This window comes from Sturnira hondurensis, unplaced genomic scaffold, assembly GCF_014824575.4.
Source record: "Sturnira hondurensis isolate 20B ecotype Veracruz unplaced genomic scaffold, ASM1482457v3 Scaffold0021221, whole genome shotgun sequence".
Lineage (NCBI taxonomy): Eukaryota > Metazoa > Chordata > Mammalia > Chiroptera > Phyllostomidae > Sturnira > Sturnira hondurensis.
The window spans coordinates 27742-33852 of record NW_028093852.1 but is presented as its reverse complement, the minus strand read 5'-3'; the positions used below and the strand labels follow the sequence as shown (position 1 = coordinate 33852).

Genomic DNA, 6111 nt, shown 5'->3' with positions numbered 1-6111 from the left:
ACAACACAGCTGTCCTCACGGTGTCAAGGGGGTGACAGGTGCAGGGTTAAGGTGGTCACCGAGTTAAAGTGACATCGGGTGCAGAGAGCAGGACGCTTCCTTAGAACCCATAGGACGGACAGCGACGTGCGGAGGGGGCTGAGAGGTAGGTGAAGAGTCGGGGGGATGAGGAACAATAGTTAGAGGGGCGCCTGAAACTACCTCGTTTTTCTGTTGACCTTGCTAAGCCACAGCGGAACTGGCCTCACCCAACACTGGGTGTAGGAGGAGGGCTCAGGGCGGGGTTTGGGATTGCCCCAGGCCGGGATACTCATGACGCCACCTCAGGTCTCACTCCCATTGGGTACGCGAACTTGAAGGCAGCCAATCAGCGCCCGTAGTTTCAGGTATACTATTCTCACCAGTAACGACTTGTCAATCTTCCTGACCTTCTGTAAGATCTGGGTCATGGGCCCTCGACGCATGCTCCTGCTGCTCTCGGGGGCCCTGGCCCTGACCGAGACCTGCGCGGGTGAGTGCGGGGTCGGGAGGCGGCGGCCTCTGCGGGGCAGGGCCGTGGGGACTCTGCCGGGGCGCAGGATCCCTGGCCCAGACCCCAGACGCCCCACGCCCGCCGCAGACCCTGGCCTCCCCCTTCCCCGGCCCGCTGCGCTCAACGACTGCCCCCTATTCCTTCCTCCCCGACCGCTGCCCCTGCCGGCCCGCGCCCAGGCCCGCACAGCCTGAGATACTTGCACACCGCCGAGTCCGGACCCGGCCCTGGAGAGCACCGGTACAACGGCGTCATCTACGTGGACGACACGGAGATCGCGCGCTTCCACAGCGACACCGGGAGTTCCAGGCTGGAGCCGCGGGTGCCGTGGATGGAGCAGCGGTGGGTGGAGCAGGAGAGCGCACGGTTTTGGAAGGAGCAGACGCGGGAAATGCAGCACAACGCACAGCGGAGCAGAGCGAACCTGAACCAGCTGCGCGCGCACGGCCACCAGAGTGCACATGGTGAGCTCCGTGCATACCGGCCCGGGCACCGCCCCCATCCCCATGGACGGGCCGGGGTCGCCCCGAAACTGTGGGACCCGCCGGTGTCCCGACCACGGAACAGCCCGGGAGTATTTTCACTTGGATTCATTTCGGTTTAGGGTTAGTCACCAGGGCAGTGGGGCGGGCGGGACTGTCCTACCTGCCTGGGTAAGTAGCCTGTGCTGACTGCGGGGCGGGGTCAGGGTCGTCCACTTGGCAGGAAATGACCGGCTGTGTCGTGAGATGGAACGGGCGCTTCCTCCGCGGGTTCAGTCAGTTCGCCTAGGAAGGCACCGACTTCCTCGCCCTGAACCGGGACCTACCATCCTGGACCGCGGCCTCCGGGGTCAGCGGGAGCGACGTTGTGCGGGTCCCTGACGCAGACGTTCGGAGGGTCTTTCTGGAGGACACCTGCGTGCGTCGCCTCCACCTGTTCCTGGAGAAGGGGAAGGGGACCCTGCTCCGAGCAGGTACCAGGGCGCAGGACTTCCCGAGGAGGGGGTCTGTGGGCTGGGGCGGCTTCCTACAAGGAGAGGAGGGGAATAGGGCAGTGTCAGAATGTCCCTCCTGCTCAGGAGAGGGAAGAGACCCCCAGGTTTCCTTATTCTGTGACTCACCCGTGGGCCCAGCTTCCTCTAAAGGACAGTGAGGGACCCAGCCTCTCCCTGAAACACCCACAGTGGGTCCCTCACACCCTGGAGCACCTGGGGCACCAGGACACTCTCCCTTGTCTTCCAAGGCCTGACACTGGCTATTTTGTGTCATTCAGGCTCCACCTGAGTCTGTGTCTCCCCTTAGGGACCTGGACACTCCTACCCTAGGTTCTCACTCTGAGTCTAGACCATTCCAAGGAAACAGGAGATTATCCCAGATGCCTCTGTCCAGGCTGGTGTCTGGGTGGTGCACTCCCTTCCCCCACCCCCACTGTCCTGTCCACTCTCAGGGTGATCACATGGGCACTGCTGGAGTGTCCCATGACCATGCAAAGTTCGTGAACTTTCTCACCGTCCTCTCAGAGCATCCAAAGACATACGTGACCCACCACCCCACCTCTGACCATGAGGTCACCCTGAAGTGCTGGGCCCTGGGCTTCTACCCTGCTGACATCACCCTGACCTGGCAGCATGAAGGGGAGGACCTGACCCAGGACATGGAGTTAGTGGAGACCAGGCCTGCTGGGGACAGAACCTTCCAGAAGTGGGCAGCTGTGGTCGTGCCCCCTGGAGAGGAGCAGAGATACACGTGCCATGTGCAGCACCAGGGGCTGCCTGAGCCCCTGACCCTGAGATGGGGTGAGGAGGGGGTGTGGGCACAGAGCCTCTCCTCAGGGTGTCCCTGAGCAGGGTCAGGACTCAGGCCGGAGGCTGACCTCTCACCCTCCCCTCTCAGACCCCCCTCCTGAGACCACCATGACCATCGTGGGAATCGCTGCTGCCCTTAGTGTCCTTCGAGCTGTGGCTGCTGGAGCTGTGATGTGGAGGAGGAAGTGCTCAGGTGGGCAAGGGGTGGGGCTGGGTTCCCTGTCCCCCTGGGGGTCAGGCCCAGGTAGAAGAGTGCTCTGCCTGGTTAATGGGCATCGTGTCCCCACACGGGTGCCTGTCCATCTGGGGCCTGTTTCCTAACACTGACTCTTTGGTGAGGCCCGTGGGAAAGTGAGGGACACATTTATCACCTCATGATTCTAGTCCTGGGGACTGACCCACAACTGTCACAGGCCAGATAAGAAGGTCCCTTCTGAGGACGTCCAGACCGGCACTTGGACCAGTCCCCACACGTGAACTATTTCCTGATCCTACCCTGGCTGTTCAGTCACAGTTCTGGAACCTTCCCTGTGCTTCAGGAATGTGGGGCTCCCTAAGGGTCACGGGACCCAGCCTTCCCCCTGACTTCTCACAGAACGTTTTCTTCCCACAGGCACATTCAGAAAGACCTACTCTGAGACTGCCTGTGAGTCTGGGTGTTGGGGAGGCGATGGCTGGGACCCTTGGGAGAGTGTGGGCTGGAGTCTGTGAGGGGGGCTCCCCCACCCCGTAACTCTGCTGTTGTGTCTTCCCCAGGCAGTGACAGTGCCCAGGGCTCTGACGTGTCTCTCGGAGCTTCTAACGGTGAGACCCTGAGGGCAGGAAGTGGGGGGCATTGGGACCAAGGGGCACAGCTGTGTTTTGGGGAGTCTCAGGTGGGACATTCTGAGCATGTGGGGGCTGAAGGAGAATGTGACACTTCTGAGACTGACCTGAGTTTGTTCATGACAACTTTCTGTCCCAGGGTGACAGAGCTGCCTTGTAGGGGTCTTGATGCCAAAACAGTCACTGCAGCTTCTTCCCCTTGGGACTTGAAGGATCCCTGACTGCGGTTTCTGTCAACCAGCATCAGAATATGTCTGCGTTCTTATCAGCACAGTGAGGAGCTGGTGCCCAGGCCACCACCCTTCCACTGCGACCTGTGTCCTCTGCCCTGGGGACTGTCCTGTCTCAGCAGAGTTGGGGCGAGGCCACCCCATCTGGCTCATCTTTGTTACTCCTTTGTCCTGACCACTTCAGGAGAACCTTGTCCCACCAGGACCTGGGATCCCAGGGCCTTGAGTGCCACCTTGTGGTGGTTCCAGGACTGCGCTCAGTGAGGGCTTCCTGTGACCTTGTCAGCCTGGGCTCAGGCTGGGTCTGTCCTGCAACCCCTATCTTTTGGGTTATTTTTGTAGATTTTGTACTTTTTCTGAATATTTAAAAATAAAGTTATTGGGGTATTTATATTAAATGGTAGGGGGTGTGTGCCTTTTTATTAAGTGGATTGGGGTGCACTGGTTAAGAGGATCCTGTGGGTTTCAGGTGCCCATTTCTCTGACACAGGGTCTGTACGTTGCACTGTGCGCCCACCACCCAAAGTCACACCATCCTCGCTCACCAGGTACGAGGCCCCTCCTCCCCCAACCCCCTTCCCCCTGGGAACCACCACACTGCTGTCTGTGTCCCTGGGTTTCAGGTTGATGTCCCACATGTGACTGACGTCGTGTGGTTCTTGTTTCTGGCATATTTCCCTTAGCCTGATAGTCTCAAGGCCCACCCACCCGGGAGGCCTATGGATTCTCTCTTTCCCGTTCTCTCAGACCTATAAAAAACGAGTCCTTGGGTAAGGATTTCTAAAAATAGCACAGCATCTGTGAATTTCTATAACATACAGTGGGTCTGTGCATTGGGGAACCGAGCACAGGCCGAATGGCCGGCCTCACAGAGCGCACACTGTGCCCTGTGCCCACAGTCAGTGAGGAAAGAGTTCCCGGGAGCAGGTGGGGGGTCCTGTGGAGAAGGGGACGCACAGGGGTGTGTTGGGAGAGGCAGGAGGCCTCTTAGAATTCGGGGGGTCGGCGTGGGCCTCCCAAGAAGGTGGCCTTGAAGGAGAGATGAGAGGGACAGGAGCCACTACCCAGGGGGAGGTCTGGGGCAGGCTCCGTCCCGGCAGGTGATCTCCTTAAAGGGACCCCCTGTGTGGTTTGGGACCACCCGTGAGGCCAGTGTGGGAGGGGTCAGACGATGGCCCCACTGTTCAGGCCTGGGAGGCCAAGACAGATACCATTTTCCTTTCCTTTTCTTCTATTGTTTTTAATTACACAAATCTTTCTTGTAAAATGAGCCATGCATACACGTATGTATAAAACATACCCTATAGATATATAGCACATATATCCTCTCTCTGTATGTTTTCCGAAGGGACTTAGACAAAAAGCTCCAGTCCTGGCCTGGTGTGGGGACTCAGTGGGTTGAGTGCGGGACGGGGAACCACAGGGTCGCGGGTTCAATTCCCAGTCAGGGCACAGGCCTGGGTTGGGGGTCAGGCCCCCAGTAGGGGGTGTGGGAGAGGCAGGCACACAATGATGTTTCTCTATCTTTCTCTTTCTTTTCCCCTTTCCCTCAAGGTAAAAATAAAATCTTTCAAAAAAAAAAACAGCTCCAAGAGGTTTTGTTTCCAGTAGGTGTTACCCAATGGACACCTTCACCCCATTTGTTGAGCTGGTCTAGGTCACTTTACATTCACAAATGCACCGCGAGGTGGGGAGACAACTCGGGAGGGACAGACTGTGTGCCCTGTCGGGGGACAGGGGAACCGCACGGCTCCCCAGTGATGTCCCTGTGACCACCTGTGCTCCGTGGGCAGTTAAGGGTTTCTTCCCACGGACCTGAATGTGAACTTTTGGAAATTCTTCGTGTGGCTGGTTGAGTCCCCTGAATCTAACCAAGTGCCGCTTTGATGCTTAGGAGTCACCCCAAGCTTCCTGGCCCCCCTCATGTAGACCTCAGGGGTGTCCCTGTGAGCATCAGAGAGCTGACCAATCAGAAGGTGAGGACACCTGCCTAAAGCAGGAACTGGTCCAGCATCCACTGTCCTTAATCCACTGCAGACACTGCTCTCATTCTGTGGAGGCTGAGACCTGGAAGGTCATGGCCAAGGAGCCCATGTCCTTAGTGGCTTCCTCTGAGAGTTCCTCCTCAAGAGAGAGCCCTCGGGCCGCAGGGTCAGTCTGGCTGCTGAGCTGAGAACAGAATCTGGAGCCCAGGGACCAGCGAGGCAGGAGGGAGAGGTGTGGGGAAGCTCCCAGGGTTCCAGGCTGCAGGGGCTGGGTGTTCTGACGGGGCTGTGAGTGGTGGGAACAGTGGGGAGAGACTGGACACTGAATGCATTTGGAAGGTGGATTTCACAGCATTTCCTAGGGATTCAATCTGGGGTGTGGGAAGGAGTCAAGGAGGACACCCCACATTTGTGCTGTGCCAGCAGAAAGATGGGGTTACATCAGCAGAGATGGGGAAGATGCTGGTAGGAGTGTGGGGGAGGGGTGGGCATTTCAAGCATTCAGCTGAAGAGAAGGACAAGGTGAGGTGTGTGTTAGACACACCAGTGAGGAGTCAGGTTGGACAGATGAGTGTGGGGACCTTGAGGAGACATGTCTGGGCTGGAGACATAGACTTGGAGGTGATGCAACGAGAATGACATTAAAGCTGTGAGTGTGGATGAGGCCACCACGGGAGCCAGGACTGGGGAAGAAGAAGGAACAAGGACTGGACACTGCACCTCCCTGTCCTGACAGTGGGGACTTTCATCCTG

At 58.3% G+C, this 6111-nt stretch overlaps 1 pseudogene; it reads left to right on the top strand.

Moving 5' to 3' along the window:
* Positions 1–927: 927 nt before the first annotated feature.
* LOC118977202 (patr class I histocompatibility antigen, alpha chain E-like) lies at positions 928–3771 on the top strand (annotated as a pseudogene).
* The last annotated feature ends 2340 nt before the right edge of the window (positions 3772–6111 follow it).